Source organism: Phasianus colchicus, chromosome 26, assembly GCF_987193195.1.
Source record: "Phasianus colchicus chromosome 26, bPhaCol1.hap1.1, whole genome shotgun sequence".
NCBI classification, from domain to species: Eukaryota; Metazoa; Chordata; class Aves; order Galliformes; family Phasianidae; genus Phasianus; species Phasianus colchicus.
In genome coordinates, this window is record NC_143461.1 from 1,137,845 (window position 1) to 1,153,484 (window position 15,640).

A 15,640-nucleotide genomic window follows, 5' to 3' on the forward strand; every position below is an offset into this window, starting at 1 on the left:
AGGGAACGTGCTTAAGCATGGCAGTTGGACTGGGTGGTGTCCAGATGTCCCTTTCAATTGCTACAGCTAAGTGATCCTTGATTCTACTAGCAACCCAAAATGGCTCACTGGAGTGCTCCTGGGAGTTTCATGGACTCCGCATACATCCCTGTGCTCTGCTCACTGTCTCTGCCTCCACCTGATCCTTTTTGTGGTTGTCTCATGAAGCCAAGGAAGAAAGGCAATCTTTGTTTGCTGGGGATAATGTGAGGACATGAAGGGGCACTTTCATCCTCTGGAGAGATGGAGAAATTTGGGTTTCGTAGATGGTGCACTCAGTGGAGAAGCAATGGTTTGGATGGTTGCAGTTGAGAGGAAGTGTCTACCCTGGCTTCTCTTACATCACGTCCAGTGTCTACCATTACTCTCTTCCACCTTTTCCTCAAAGCTTTCTTTTACAGTCTGGGCTGACCTGCTTTTGACTTTCTGCCCTCCTCTCTGATGCAGAAACAAAGAAACAGACTGGTGACTGCCAGGCAGTTTTATCGTCTGAGCAGAAAAATGGAAATGGAACAGTCAAGTCTTCTGGGAACTGCAGTTCATTTTTCCCTTCTGAGACAGGTAACAGAACTATCAACAATCCTTGGAATTCAAGGATTAACTCTTTAACTCCCAGTGCACTACTGGATTTTATGATGTGGAGTACCGATTACAAAAATAATAAAACCACGACAGCCCCACTTCACTGAACCAGGCTGACTTCATTTACTTCCTCCAGACTTGATCACCACTCCAGCTGATTCATCGGCCTCAACCATGCAATTCTGCCCTATAAATCTTTGAGCCTTTCATCACAGCACTTCCAAGAATCCTTTATTAGTGAATGGGCACATCATAAATCTGGAAATGAACAGGAAACAAAATGCAGGAAACAAAAACCAGCCCACAAAATGAGAAGGGATAGCTTGCAATCAAGCGTAGCTAGTCAGAAAATTATGGCCTGTATCAACGGTGCCTGTGGACCTGCAGCGATGAAGACCAATATAAAAGAAGCCCAGTTCCCGTCTCTGCCATCAGCTTCTCTTGCCTTCTCCTTGCTGGGAACCAGGTAAGTGTGAAGCCCTCTCTCCTCCTCTTACCTGAATCGAAATGCTATCAGATAGTGGATCTCCATGCTATGGGAGACCATGGATGAGATAAGGTCTGCTCAGAGAGTGCTTGGGACACAGCTTACGTGGCTTTAGATTGATGCACTCAAAGAGAGTCTCTCTGAGGCAACTCACAGTAGGGCCCTGGCATACTGAAGGGATGTGACCTCCTTTCTCAGCCTTCACCTCCATCCTTAGTTGTTGCCTTGTCTCCTTTGTGAGAGGCTATCCAGGCTGTCCCTCCCATATTCTCGTTTCCTTCTACATTCTATTCCTCTCTCCTAGGTGTACATCCATTCCTGAGACATGTCCTGCTACTCCCAGTGTGTGCCATGCCGGCCCTGCAGCCCAACTCCTCTGGCCAGCAGCTGCAATGAGCCCTGTGTCAGGCAGTGCCAGAACTCCACCATCGTCATCGAGCCCTCTCCTGTGGTGGTGACCCTGCCCGGACCCATCCTCAGCTCCTTCCCGCAGAACACCGTCGTGGGCTCCTCCACCTCCGCTGCTGTTGGCAGCATCCTCAGCTCTGAGGGCGTGCCCATCACCTCGGGGGGCTTGGACTTGTCCGGCTTGGGCAGCCGCTACTGTGGCAGAAGGTGCCCGCCCTGCTAAAGCCGCTGGCCGTGGTTCTGGAGAACTTCTTCCTGAAACCACGAGCACGGTGCTGGAACAAGAATTTGGAATTTGGAATTTTCAAGCTCCTGCTTTCAGATTACCTGACCATCCTCAGCTACTCTAGGAAGTACTGGCGGGAAGAGGCATGCCTGGGCTTCCGGTAAAGCTGGCTCATGCCTTTGCTTCTGTTCCTCTCCCCACCTACCTACCTCTTTCTCCAGTTTTTCTTTTTCTTTCTTCCTTCTTTTTTTCTTTTTTCCCTTGTGCCCGTCTGTTATGTGAGGTTCCTTAGAACGATCTCATCCAGTGCTAGAAAATAAGGCACGGGTCTTGCACGAACTCACTGTTTGAACTTAAACACGGGGTCAGGCAAATCCTGCACTGTGAAGCCTCTTCTGAGGGTGACCTCGTTTTCCTCTGTAAACATTAATTAAAGATTTGTGCATCTCATTTGAGCGTTTGATGTTACTTTCCACTGTGTATGGCCTCCAGAACTTCCGATAGAGAATGGCTCTGCTCCTGGCTGGTAGAAGATGAGTGGTTAAGGAGGTCCTTCTCCATTGCCAGAAGAATGGGATGATGTGATTCACCGCAGAGGCGGCTTTCTTGCACACTGTCCCCTGCAGCTGAAGAAGATACCCCTGTCTATGGCAGAACAAGTGGCTATTGGCCTTTGCCTTGCAGAGTTTCTGCCCACAACTACCCTCTAAGTTCCTGAAAAGGGATAACACAACCTGTGTTCTGCCTAGAGGAAAAGCTATGACTGTGTGGGATACTGTGTGGAGTGCAAGACATCCTGCTGGCTCTTAGGAACAGCTTTTCTCCTGCTCTCGTACATGTGCCACTATGGAAGCCTGAGAGAATAGGAGAAGTAGAACTGTGTGGAGGTCTCTGGGATGTCCAGCACAGCTCCTGTTTTTAGTTGTGCCGTCCTGCCAAACTCAAACATCGGTGTGTTTGACTCACATAGGCCGCAGTGAATCACCGCTGCGTGCGCAGTGCTCATTTCTGTCGAGAACTCAGGGAGGTGCACCCTGGTCAGGACGGAGTTTGGCGGCCATGCAGGCAGCGCCCCCTGCGGGCCCGGACGGCACTGTGCCCCCGCCCCGCCCAAAGCGGTTCGTGCCCGACCGCAGCCCCGGTTTCGCTTCCCGTGTGTCCACGGCGCAGTAATACACGGCCGCGTCGCCGAGCCGGGGCCGGGCGAGCCACAGGGCGCTGGAGCGGCGGTCTGCCGACACCGACAGCCGCCCCTCCGGGTCCGGAACCTCTTTGGAGCCCGTGAAGGCAATGACGAGGAATGCGGGTCCTCGGCCCGGGAGCTGGCGGTACCAGTGGATGGAGTTGGCTTGTATACTGGGGTGTGAACAGGTGATGTTGATGCCGGTGCCCTCGCTGGTCTCTGCCCTCGCTGGTCTCTGCCGACGGTTCCTGCTGCACCTGAGCTCTGCTCACAGCCACTGCCGAGAAGAAAAGAAGCAGCAAACTCACAAAATCCATTTTCTCCCACAGCTTTTTCATGCACCGGAGGTGTGCACGGTGTCGGAATGGAGACAAAAAGCCAGAGGCGAGCACGGTCCCGCCGCCCCGCGGCAGCCCCACGCACCCAGGAGCACCGCGGCCAGCCCCGCCAGCCCCGCGGCCCGGCACTGCCGCATCCCGCCGCTCCGCCGCCAGCCCCGGCTCTGCTCCGCCCGCGGCACCTCCTCGCCGCCGCCGCCGCCAGCTCCGCCCTGGGGCTGCTGCAAACCACCAGGCTCACGTAGTGGCATCTTCATTTATCTGCTCCAAAACACATCGTGGAGGAAGGAGTGAATGGAGTACAGTTGGTCAGTCGTTCCCTGAGTTCCTTCTCTCAGTCCTTCTACATGTTTTTGATGCCTGTTGTTCCTTCAAAGCTACAACCGCAATCTCTCAACTGTCACGATCCCTCAAGGATGTCAGAGAGCTGCATCACAATGACACCACCCGGTCAATCACCCTTGGATGCATCCCAGTCCGTTTCAAGGGCACAAGTATGTCCAGCTGGATTAAGTTCTCCGATAGGTTTTCTTCCTTTATAGGGACTGCTTCTTCACTCCCATGAACTCTGTGAATGAAGCTCAGGGGCCTTGTAGGTCCGTCTAAAAGAATTATCATGAAAGTGGGTGAAAAAGAAGCATTCATTATATTACACATTCACTTCTCCCTGTTTCTGGCATCTCATGGTCCAGTGGACATACAATTTCCTTAGCTTCCTTTTTGCTGCCACAGGTGAGCTTAGGATGCTTTTCTGGCTGTTCTTCGCAGCAAGTTTTCATCTCAGGCTGACCTGTGGTGCTTCTGACTCTATCTCTGCATGGGCAGTAATGTCTCTGGGTTGCTCACACTTAGACTGCCTCTTTCTGAATTCAGAAATCTCCAGAATTCCTGATGTCCAGCCATACTGCTCATCCAGCATTTATTGGGATGGCTAAAGTCACTGGTGTCTGGAAGCAGAATTGTGTGGAAGAGTTGTAAAGGAACGCACGTACACTGATATGCAGACAAACGTTTGGAGTCCTTCTGCAGCACTGGAGTTGCCATTCCTTGCCAAGGAAATCAAACAGCCAGGACTTCAGCAAACTGGAGAATCCGCTATCAAAGGGAGGAGTCTCCTTTAAGTCTCTCTCACAGCACTTTTCTCCTGCCTCCACTCCTAAGGCTTGAGTTCAGCCACTTGTGATGAGCCCTCACAATGGATGTGGTCTCCCCAGTGTCCAGAGGGCTGTGCCTCTTCTGAAGCTGCGAGTCTGTGACTAAAGCAAGAGTGTTTTTCTTCTTCCAGGATATCACTATCTTCCAGCCGCAACCTGACCACCTCGTTCCATGGCCTGTTTGCCATGGCCAGCCACCACATGCTGTTCCTTTCTTCCTTTGTACTGTTGAGGCTCTAGTCTTAGAGTGGGGACACCCTTGAAGTACAGTTGAGCACCCGAGAAGCACAGACATCCTGAAGGGATCTGGGTGTGCTGGCTTGACATCAGACTCAAGAAGATCCAGCATTGTGCCCTGGCACCCGAGAGGTCCAACTGAAGTGTAGAATGCATTACACACTCCATAAACACCTGGTTGAAAAAGGATTATTCTCCCAGTACAGCTAGCCTTGGTGTATTTTCTCCTGGAATCTATTTGCCTGTTCTGGGTTCAACAAAGTAAGAAGGGTGTTTGAGGTGCTTTAAAGCGTGCAGAGGAAGGCAGCAGGGCTGATGGAGGGTCTGGAATGCATATCCTGTGAGGAGAGCGTGAGGACACGTGGGTTGTCCAGCTTGGAGAACACAAGGCTTAGGAACAACCTCATTGCTCTCTACAGCTTCCCGAGGAAGGAAGACAGAGTGGGGGGTGCTGATCTCTACTCCCTGATATCTGATGACAGAATATGTGGAGGAATGGCACAGAACTGGAGATGTTCAGGCCAGATAGTAGTGATACTGTAAATCATTCAATCATGAAACACCCTGAAATTCAAACTGCAGAGTTAGAAAGCAGGAATTCTTTATTTTTGGTGCCAGACGCATGGGTGATGAGCTCCGCATGGGAGATGAGCTCCGCATATCATGCATATTTTGCAAAAAAATCCTCAGCTTATATTCATTACTTCTGTTACACATACACAAATGCTTTCCCATACAGTATAGAGATATTCCATACTCCCCCATAAAATCATTAATATAGGGTTCTGCCTCATAGCACACATTCGGCATTTTTGTGGTGGTGGTCCCACAACCCTCTCGATGAAGTCATTACACCTCCTACCTGTGTTCACTGCATGAACCCCGTATTCAACAATGCTCAGTCAGCTCTTGGCCTCACTCATATAATAATAGCTTACAAAAAATGAGCTGATTCCAAGCAGAATTTCCCTTGCCTCCTGAACACAAGGTGTTCAGCATAACACCATTATCGAGTTGGTACAAGGGCACAGATTCTTCCTGTTATCTAAACAAACTCCAGGGTATCCATCAAGGAGCATTAGCAAGCTGAACAACATTGCCACAACTGGCATCACTAGGAAAAAAACAGTTTAATGTGAAGGTGGTCGAACACTGGAACAAAATTTCTAGAGATGTGGATGATGCCCCATGCTTGTCAGTGTTGACAGACATTTTGATAATGCTTTCATTAACATGCTGTTCCTTGTGGTTAGCACTAATGAGGTCATGTAGTTGAACATGACGATACTTGCAAGTGCCTTCCTGCTACTCTCCTCTCCATTAGCTCAGCTAGCAGGAAGGCAGAGCTTAACAGAATCTATTGGTATCCTGATGTGCCCCGATGTGATCAGAACAGGTGTTGTTATGCGGGACACATGTCACACAAACACTCACTTGCTCATGCACACACATGCATGGAATGATGCATACCTCTATACCCACAGGTACTTGCATAAATCCACTTGCACAGGCTCCAGTTATTTCACACTGATGGCCTACTATGCTCGCTGTTATCTTTTGCTTTTGCTGGATTCTTCCAGCACGTGAACGGAGTGTTCTGCCCACACTGATGTGTGTTGACCGGAAACACTTGGGTTTTTCTTTCCTGCCACTCATCAGATGCCTTTCATGGGCAAGGGGAGTGACATAAATCAGGATGTGAAAATTAACAACACAGGAAACCAGCCCACAACATTAGCTGAGATGTTTTGCATTCAAGTAGTTCTTGTCACAAAATAACCACTGCTTCTACGGATGCCTCTGGAAATGGGGCAGCTTGGGTCCATTATAAAAGCCAGCCCAGCCCCTTGCTGCCTCATCCACTTCTCTTGCCTTCTTCATCTGGGGAACCAGGTGAGTGTGAAGCCAATTCTTGTTCTCTTTATTCTCCAAATGGAGTTCTGAGCTCAGTGGAACTCTCAGCTGCTATTAGTTCCGTTCCATGCCTGTCTCTGCTTGTCATGAGAGAGGGAAGTGGGGAGAATGATTGTCATGGGAGAAGGGTGGATCTGTAAATAGGTGGTTTATGGGTCACCTATTGGTTTTGGCCCCAGTGGCTTTCATTGGGCTCTGTCAGGATGAGACCAAGAATCCCTTGGACATCCCTGAACTGTTTTCAACTGCCAGCACTCTACGTGCATTGATTCCCTCGTAGCGTGATGCTAGGCTGCTCCTCATGCATCCCCATGTCCTGCTTCCTGCCTGCTCTCCCCAAACAGGTGCACCTCCATTCCTGAGACATGTCCTGCTGTGACCAGTGCCAGCCATGCCGGCCCTGCGGCCCGACTCCTCTGGCCAGCAGCTGCAATGAGCCCTGTGTCAGGCAGTGCCAGCCCTCCACCATTGTCATCCAGCCCTCTCCCGTGGTGGTGACCCTGCCCGGACCCATCCTCAGCTCCTTCCCGCAGAACACCGCCGTCGGATCCTCCACCTCCGCTGCTGTTGGCAGCATCCTCAGCTCTGAGGGCGTGCCCATCACCTCGGGGGGCTTGGACCTCTCCTGCATTTCCAACCGCTACTGTGGCAGAAGGTGCAACCCCTGCTAAAGATGTTGGATGCTGATCCAGACGAGGACCCCCAGGAATGCTGAACATGGCGTTCAAGAGAAGAAAAAATGTTGTGTTACTGTTTTTGCCCGGCAAGACAGACATGTACAGGCAAGCCTGGAGTCTCTGACAACAACATGGAGAAAGTCTGCTGATACTCTTTTTCTTCCTATCTAATATCATTACTGTCTTTTCCCTTTAGACATGTCTGTTAGTACCCTCAAAATGCACCCTTAGTGACCTGCTCACCTCCCTAAAACTCTGGGCTGGGAGACAGGGCTCTGTGGCAATGTTGCCATAGGAAAGGGGAACAGATTCTTGTCTGCTCCTGCTGCTCATGGCACACAGGACCTCTGCTTTCAGTGACATCCTTTCTCTGTGCAGACTCATTAAACACTCTCTGCATCTCTCCTTGGTTTTTTTCTGCATTGGTGTTTTTTTGTTTTGTTGTTGTTGTTTTTCCCTCCACCTGCATAGAGATGGCCAAAGGAGAAAGCATTGCCTTTGGTGAGAACAAGCTAGGGAGACTCCATCACTCCTCTGGTTGCTGGAGGTCAGTGCACACAGCACACATTCACTTCTTAAGCACTGTCTTGAAAAAGAGGAAGAGATTCCGCGATGTTCCTCCACCACCAATGACCATCAGTCCCTGCCTTGATGTGTTTCTCCTTACACAGATCTCCTGGACCCTTGAGAACATCATGTGAATGGGAATGCTCATGAATGTCATTCTCATGAGGTGATTTCTGTGCCTGGGTAAGGCCCAGGGAAACCACAACTCCCACCAAACTCTTTGGGAAGAGTGTTCCTCTTGGTTTGGGTGGAGCTGTGCTGGGGAAGAAGGCTCAGAGAATGACAGTTCCAAAGGCCATCAGGAACTGGGAAGGCAAATTTGTCTCATGTTTGATGGCATTCTGTCTCCTCCATTTTCCCATGTATTCAACCTCCAGATCCAGGGGGCAAAACCCTGCAGTGCCTGTGGATGGACTGTGGGTAAAGCATCGCTCCGAAGCTGTAGCATCTTCTGCAGAGCTTCTGCCTGGCCCATGTTTTTCCATGTCACCTATGGCTGAATGGATGCACAAGTCAGTACTGCTACCAGCTACAAGCCTACCCTTGTCCAGGATAGGCTCTCGGTGAGAGCAGATATCACCTCCTGCACTGAGACGTGTCAGTGAATGCAGGACCAGATTCTGCACTCAGCAGCATCCGTCTACTTTCCCTCAGCCACATGGGAATGCATCAGCCCAAATACAAAACACTCTTCTCCCAGGTACCCAGGTCCTTTGGCATATCCTGAGCCCTGGGGATGAAATAGCCCTTGTGCTCCATGCAGTACTGCTGCTCTCACTAAGAGATCAGGTTCTTTTCACATGTGTGAGTGGCTCCAGAGGAGAACCACGGAGATCATCAAAGGGCTGGAGCACATCGCCTGAGAAGCTGAGGGAGATAGGAATGTTCAGCTTGGAGACGAGAAGGTGCTGGAGAGTCATCATTGCAGCCTTCCTGTACTTAGAAGAGAGCTTCTAAACTGCAGGAAGACTGGGATTGTACATGGTCTGAGAGACAACACTGAGAGTGACAGAACGCAGCTGTGGGCTCCTCCACCTTCGCTGCTGTTGGCAGCATCTCAGCTCTGAGGGCGTGCCCATCACCTCGGGGGGCTTGGACTTGTCCGGCTTGGGCAGCCGTCCTGCTAAAGCCGCAGGCCGTGGTCCTGGAGAAATTCTTCCAGAAACCATGAATGGCGCTGAATGGAGAAGGAATTCTTCAATCCTGAGCTTACAGAGCACCCTTTCATGCTTACTACTGTAGGAATTGGCGAGGGGAAAGGGCAATCCTGGGCTTTCTGAAAACATGGCTTATGACTCTCTATTCCTTCACCCACCTCTTTCTCTCCATTTTTTTTTTTTTCATTTTGCTTTTTTCTTCCATACTCCCTTGGCAGCGTCTGCTGGAAAAGAAGGCCCCAGGCACTGCATGAACTCAAACATGCAATCAGACGAATCCTGTACTGTGGAGGCCCTGCTCAGAGTGATTTTCTCTTTGTCTTTAAATATGAAGTAAAGACATTGGCATCTCACTTTGAGCTTCCGGTGTTACCTTCCGCCATGTATGGTCTCCAGAGCTGCCCAGGGAGACTTGTTTTGCCCTTGGTGGGTATAAGATGAGTGTCTAGAGTGACCCTCCTCTATTCCCAGAAGAAAGGGAGTTGAAGACACAGTACAGGGGCTTTGTCATTCGGCACTAAACCTTTCAGCAGGAGGAGAGATCCCTGGCTATTGCAGAGGAGGTGACAATCAGCCTTTCACTTGCAGTGTGTATAGTTCCCACAACTATAGCCACATGTCCTGCAAATGGAGATCTTAACTGCAGATGCCCCCTCATGAGAGGGCATGGGTGAAAGCCATCCAGCGGGTCTTGGGAATGGATGGAACAGAACAGTGTGAATGCCCCTCTGGTGTCAAACACACCACATGCAGTCAGTCCTGCAGTTCCCACAAATACACGGCGTGCTGACCTGCCCATCTCAGGCTCAGCTGTGCCTGATTGACACTGGCCTCAGTCAATTACTGCTATGGCGCCGTACTCATTACTGTCGAGACCTCAGGGAGGTGCGCCCTGGTCAGGATGGAGTTTGGCGGCCATGCAGGCAGCGCCCCCTGCGGGCCCGGACGGCACTGTGTCCCCGCCCCGCCCAAAGCGGTTCGTGCCCGGCCGCAGCCCCGGCTCGTCTCCCCGTGCTACTAGCGCGCAGTAATACACGGCCGCGTCGCCGAGCCGGGGCCGGGCGAGCCACAGGGCGCTGGAGCGGCGGTCTGCCGACACCCACAGCCACCCCGCCGGTTTCGGCACCTCCCTGGAGCCTTTAACGGCGCTGACGAGGAATGCGGGTCCTCGGCCCGGGAGCTGACGGTACCAGTGGATGACTTCGTTGAACTGTGTGTTGGGGTGTGAGCAGTTGATGACGATGCCGGTGCCCTCGCTGGTCTCTGCCGACGGCTCCTGCTGCACCTGGGCTCTGCTCACAGCCACTGCCGAGAAGAAAAGAAGCAGCAAACTCACAAAATCCATTTTTTCCCACAGAAATTTCATGCAGGAGCAGAGGGAGGTGCACGAGTTGGGAAAGAAGCGAACAGTCAAGAGGCGGGCGCGGTCCCGGCCCCCCGCAGCTCCCGCAGTCCTGGCCCCGCCGGCGGCAGCCCCGCGCACCCAGGAGCACCGCGGCCAGCCCCGCCTGCTCCGCGGCCCGGCACTGCCGCATCCCGCCGCTCGTCCCGCGGCGTCTCCTCCCTGCCGCTGCCTCCACCTCCGTCCCGGGGCTGCGCCCTGCGCCGTCGTCACTCTGGCTTGCTCCGGGCTGCGAGTGCTGGGCGTCTGAGCGCAGGTAGCGGGGTTTCGTCTCTGCGCTTCCTGCAGCGTAGCCCGGGCTCTGCAGCGTAGGCGGAGAGCTGACGAACGGCCGCGAAAGCTCCTTCGGCACCGGAGAAAGCAGCTGCCCACCTACAGTGTTCCCAGCGACATGGGCAGGATGGAACGCACAGAGGCGGGACTTGGCGTGGAGCGCGACGAGGCTGAACCCTGTTCCCCCGCGCTGTGCCCGGAGATGCAGTAGATCCGAAGCCCGGCAGCGGGAACGGGTCGTGTGCTGCTGCCCGGGAAGGCGGCACCCCGGGAGCTCCCCGAGCCCCGGGTCCCGCAGGCTGCTGCTGCCCATGGTGCTGATGTCGCCGCTCGAGGAGCTCGAGAAAGAATGGCAGCGGCACCGGGACGGGCGGCTGTGAGTGTGAAGCATCAGGCTTTGACTTCTGCTTTTTGACCTCTGTTCCACTAGTGAGATAGGTACACTCCTTCCTGAGGGATATATAAATGCTTATAATGCACTTCGTCGTCTTTTTGAACATTAATGGAAAATCAAACAGTACTGTTCCAGCACTGATCCGTGAGAGACTCCTTTATTGATTCCTGTCCCCAGCTGTACTCTGAATTGCAGCCACAACAATTATAGCACAGCAGGTCATCTAGTGTTCCACCTACATTGCTGTACACTTACCTTCGCCATAATTCACCGATTTGGTGGTGAGGGGACTACAGGACAGGCTGTCAAAATGATCTCATCAAAATCTAAGCACATGACATTCCCTGTCCTTAGTTTTTCAATCTTGTATTTGATTTGCCTGCTGTATAATCAGGCTGCCGTTAATCACCGTGTTGTTCCTTGTGTCTTTGACAATGGCATCTGAAGACATTTCCTCTGAAACACTGTAGGAAGGAGTGAATGGAATACAACTGATATGTTACTCCCTGCATCCTTGGCTTGACAGGTCTGCACTATTGGGCCTTCCATATAGGAACTGGGAAGCCCTTCCCTTATCCCTGAGGAACTGCAGTAATGGAATCAGCCGGAGTGCCCCATGCCCTGCTGTGCTCTGTGTGCTGGAGGGTATAATGACAGAAACAGAGTTCCCTCATATGAAAAGAAGATAGAACTCTCTATGGAAAGGATCTGCACAGTGTGACTTGGGTAAATCCACTGGTCCTGTCTGATGCAGAACAAAGATGGGGTTCCCAGCACCAGAAGGGAGTTGGGATGTATTTGCTGTCTCTAGACCTCTCCCTATAGTGTTTTACTAAATACAGCACTTATTTTCACAATTTACCGCTGTGCCTTTCTTTGGGGATCTGGAAAGAATTCTGCCCAACTTTTGCCTCCATACTCTCATCCCTGGGGCAGAACAGGAGGAAGAAAAAGAGTCCAGCAGAATTTTCCAGAGAGCAGTGTGAGGTGGATAAGGTCACACGCAGGAGCTGGGCCACTTCTTGACAGAAGGGCCTCAAGGAGCTCCTAAGGAGTGACCCAAGCTGACATTTCCCCTTGTGGGACTTTTCCAGTGCAGGAGCTGAACCTTTTGCCCAAATGGATTTCTATTATCCAGAAATGCTTGAGTCTCTCTTTTGGACACTCATAGGGTGCAAGGACTAAACAGAACCTAAAGCCTGAAAATGAAAGTGAACAGCACAGGAAAACAATGTGCTGTCTATATCTGCAATGTTTTGCATTCAAGTGGAGCTTCTTAGAGAATATTATAGTTGTCTTTTCCCCTCAGAGATCTCTGTAAGAACCCCTCAACGCCAGCCTCAAGTGACCTGCATTCCTCTACAATTCTTGGCATTGAAATGAGGGCCCTGTGGCAACACTGCTGTAGGAATGATTCTTGTCTGTTCCTGCTGCTCCCCACGCTTATTATCCACTCTTGGAGTGATTTTATTTTTTTTTTCAGACTTATTAAACATTTGCTGCATCCTTTAGTGTGTCCTTCTCTGCTTCTGTGGAAGTAGGATGGCTTCTACTAAATCCAAAAACAGCAACAAAGGCTAACTGGTCATAGTACTTGTTTTCTCTGGATAATAAAAGAAGGAATATGTAATGTATCCAAAGGAAAGGTTAAATCTGGCAACTGCCAAACCATTTTGTCTAGGCATGTTCTGTAAGGGAAAGATTTTCAAAGCAAATTTGTGTCTCTCCCTGTGGGGAGATGTAAACTGATGCTGAAATTCCCCTGCATTCCTCAGGCTATGTGCACCTGCAGTCAGATCTCCTTCAGATCTCTTCAGCCAAGCCTCAACAGCGTGGAAGGGCTGCTGCTGGGAGGTGTCTGGTGAGGTTGTATTTGGGGGATGATGGCAGGGCTGGAGTTGGTCAGTGTTGCATGTGAGGGTGCCCCAATCACAGCACTCTTCAGCACAGTGTCTTGCTTGGTCCAGTTGTTCCCAAGAGGAGAGCATGCACAGTTTCACCATGCCTTGCCTTTTCTGCTGTTTTCCACCTAGAAACTGTCAGTCACACCTTCAGCCTGGCCATTCCTGGTCCTTTATTATTTTATTAAAAAAGATCACATTGTCCACAGATCATCTCATCATCTGAGAATCATGTCAAACCCTAAGGTAGAACAGACAAAAAAAGACATATATTCTTAATGAAAGCTAAAGCACAATCCTCTTGAGTCCTGCCTCAGTCCCAACACAGTGTTTTGTATCTTTTAAAAGAAATCTCTTAAAAAATGTTGAGATGGAAGCACAAGTGCAGAATTCCTTTTGGTGAGGGAAAGGCGAGGGAACAGGGAGAACTGCGAAGATGATGCAGATGTCAGAAACAATCATGAAAGCAGAGCATTTTGGACAGTAAGGACAGGAACCATGAAATTCCTCTCCCAGATGCCAGGGTCCCAGCACCCAGGGGAAGTGCATCATGATACTATTGCTTTAATTCAGTATATTGTGTATGTGAATCAAAGGGCAACACTGAGAAGACTGGACAGTCAGTGATCCTCAGATGATTGCCTTTCACCTGGAAACACAAATGTTTCTCTTGATGACAGAGAAATTCTCCAGTTTTGGGAACAATGCTATATCAGATCTCAAGAATATGAACTTGCTAAGGAGGATATAGACTGGGATCCTTAGGTGCCTTTCACTTCCCACATTGACAATGGTGAGGTCACTCCCATCAAGATTAGGAGACACATGGAAGAGAAAAAAAAAACAGGACCATGTGTCAAGCGGTGTGGTCTGTTCATGACCAGAAGAATCAGTTTGGTCACCAATGTCCTGCTCTCCTTTGCTATGACTCTAAGACTTGCATAAGACTGCTGTTTTGTTGAAGCCATTGGCCTCATATGCAGTATCACTACATTCTTCCTACTGGTCTCTTTAGGTATTCCCTTCTCTCCCAGTTGCTGTATCCTCTGACAAACAGCCCTCTGATAATAGAACTACTTAATCCCAAAGAAGCCAGCAGATTCCCATAGAAACTTCTTTCCACCTGAGCCAGGAGATGGGATGGCCTTATAGAAGCAAAAGAGTGTTGGGAGATGCTAGGGGGCACCAGGGAAAGACTAGATCTAGGCCGCAGGCTCTAATCAGTTAAACACAAACACATCAGCCTTCTCTGCACTTTTTCAGACTTTGAGGTGCCCAGTTGCACCAGTGCCAGACATCAGTACACAGATGGGACACTGTAGGCTTTGGGACCTGCTGGCCCTGTGCACAGGGTCAGTCCAATTCTGTGTACATGTGCACTTGCACATCGCATGTGTGCAAACACACAAACACACCTGTGCCTGCATACAGGTATCCTTAGATCAGTGCTCTTACAAAAGCACATTCAAACAGTGCACAGAAACACAAAACAAAGAAAAGCTCAAGAACACTTCAAGTGTGTACTTATCACTCATGCTCATGCACAGACATGGCTGGAGAAGCAGGATGTCAGGCCATGCGGAGCTGACTGAGGAGACACTGGGGACTTTTCTGGTAGGGCAAGGCTGCAGTGCTCTGAGAAGGTCAAGGATCCAGATGAGCTGCCAGCACAGTTTGAAGATGTGCAGGGACGGCCCAGTAAAAGAAACCCAAGGAGGTCACACAGTTTCTCCATACGGCAACTGGATGAGAAAGAGTATTGAAACCCAGCAGTCCAGCTCACCTGCCGTGGCATCTGAACACAGGAGACCACTGGAGAGGTTTGGAATGGAGAAAAAGAGGAAGACATGGCGGATCTGTGTGCAGGCCTGCATTCCTTGTCTGAGATAGATCCATCTCAGCACTTTGAGCTAAGTCCTCTGCCATCACTGACTCATTCCTGGCCCAGAAGAGCTACGGCCTCTCAATTTCAGCACTCAGAAGAAGCCTTTGTGAGGAAATGGGTGTGGCATAAGCAAGGAAACAAACAAACAGCATTAAGGGAGGCAGCCACACAGCTCATGTCATTGGCTGTTTTCCATTTGTCAGAAGCACTTTAGAAAATCGTCACTTCCATGAAGGCTATGTCTGGGCTTGGAGCAGTGCAGGGTGACCATAATTCCTTGGATTCCTTGACCCTCTAATCAACATGTCTCACCTATTTCTTCTTGGTAACCATGTGGGCCTGAAACCCTTCTCCCACATTCTTTTTGATTATGCAGATACCTTGTGTGCTGGGTTCTGGTGCTGATTCTTTTGGAAGGGAGTGGGGAGGAGGAGGACTGTGTCAGAACCTAGGTGGGGCTTTTCTCAGACAGATTTTCCAGTAAGAGAGAGACAGGAGCCTTGTTGCATCTGGCTGTTCCTTTTAGATCATCTATGGATGAAGCAAAGACTGCATTTTGTCTCTTTCTGCAGCTTTATAGGGCCATAAGCACTTTCCTTTGGACAGAAGGCTGAGAGTCTTGGGACTGTTTAGCCTGGAGAAGACTAAGAGGAGAAATTAACAATGCTTATAAGTATTGAAATGGCAGGTGTCAAGGGAATGCAGCCAGATACTTTTCAGGGGAGCCCAGTGACAGGACAGGTGGGAAACAGCACAAACTTGTACACAGGAAGCTCCATCTAAACATGGGAAAGAACTTCTTCACTTTGAACATGA

General features: G+C 50.4%; 3 pseudogenes across 1 annotated transcript; 2 read left to right on the plus strand and 1 right to left on the minus strand.

The window, feature by feature from the left end:
- Window positions 1–1,018: 1,018 nt before the first annotated feature.
- LOC116241625 (feather keratin Cos1-1/Cos1-3/Cos2-1 pseudogene) lies at window positions 1,019–1,739 on the plus strand (annotated as a pseudogene).
- Window positions 1,740–6,389: 4,650 nt separating this feature from the next.
- Window positions 6,390–7,690, plus strand: LOC149914895 (feather keratin Cos1-2 pseudogene; annotated as a pseudogene). The gene is made up of 2 exons (XR_016459977.1): window positions 6,390–6,547; window positions 6,913–7,690. The product of XR_016459977.1 is annotated as a feather keratin Cos1-2 pseudogene (transcript).
- A 2,156-nt stretch (window positions 7,691–9,846) lies between these two features.
- LOC149914896 (T cell receptor alpha variable 4 pseudogene) lies at window positions 9,847–10,504 on the minus strand (annotated as a pseudogene).
- Window positions 10,505–15,640: the final 5,136 nt, after the last annotated feature.